Genomic DNA, 1141 nt, shown 5'->3' on the forward strand with positions numbered 1-1141 from the left:
TGAGTTTTGCCATTTTGATCCATTGTTTCTCTCGAACACAATCTATCAAAATGACAACTTTTTGGTTCAACCTTATGGTGAACAAAATCATTCATTACTATCTCTAGCTAACAAACAAGTTTGGATGAAAACCTAGGTCAAGAGTCGGTAAACATCTCTCGATCATAAACCAACACAAAGAGTTTTAAATAGAAACAAAGTTTTCATCATATATTTACCATTAAAGAGTTTACATATGAGGATCCTTACATTTACACACAAAGCTAGTAATCACCTACATCTAACCTTGACAAATGGATGACTTAGCTACTCATTTTCATGGTAGCTTGGTCGGCAAGTAAGGAAAGAAGGTTGATCAACATCCAAGTCGGATAATCGAAGTTGGATGGGAATCCACCTTCTTTTTGTAGAAGATGGTTCTAAGATGAAGAGAAATGAAAATTAGGGCATAAAAGATCCCCTAGAACAATGCTGTAAAATATCTCTCCAAAGTACAAAAGTGGAAAAAGTTGGTAAAAATAAGGTATGGTGCTCAAAAGTGGCACCTGCTACTTATAGACCTCTGCTGGGCTGTCATGCTCGCTAGGCGAGATGAATGGCTCGCCTAGCGAGGGTCTAATATGGGCACATAAGGCACCTGCGCCCAGAGAAACAGGGTCTGCTGAACTGTCATGTTCGCCTAGCGAAGGACACGCTTCAACCTTCGCCTAGCGAAGGACACGCTTCAACCTTCGCCCCAGCGAGGTTGAGAGGTTTTGCTACTGGAATGCTCGCTGGGGACTCGCTAGAGCTTCGCCTAGCGAGTGAGTGTTGGCTGCGCTTTTCACCAAAACAGAACGAACTCGCTACCACCTTCGCTGTCAGCTCGCCTGGCGAATTTATTGACAATTTACTGGAGCTTTTCGCTTGGCACTCGCCTAGCGAACCAGTGCTTCGCCACAGCCCTCGCCTAGCGAGCAGGCTGATGAATGCTTGTTTGCTTTGGTTCCTTTGCCAACTTTCTTGTGTCTTCAATTTCAATTATTTCATGCCTTCTTTCTGCACAATAACACACAAATCAAAGGCACCAAGCTTGTTTATCAATGTAATGCATTTCATCAAAAACCAAGGTGATTTTGACAATTTTAGCAGGGAAATAGAG

Source organism: Lathyrus oleraceus, chromosome 3, assembly GCF_024323335.1.
Source record: "Lathyrus oleraceus cultivar Zhongwan6 chromosome 3, CAAS_Psat_ZW6_1.0, whole genome shotgun sequence".
NCBI classification, from domain to species: Eukaryota; Viridiplantae; Streptophyta; class Magnoliopsida; order Fabales; family Fabaceae; genus Lathyrus; species Lathyrus oleraceus.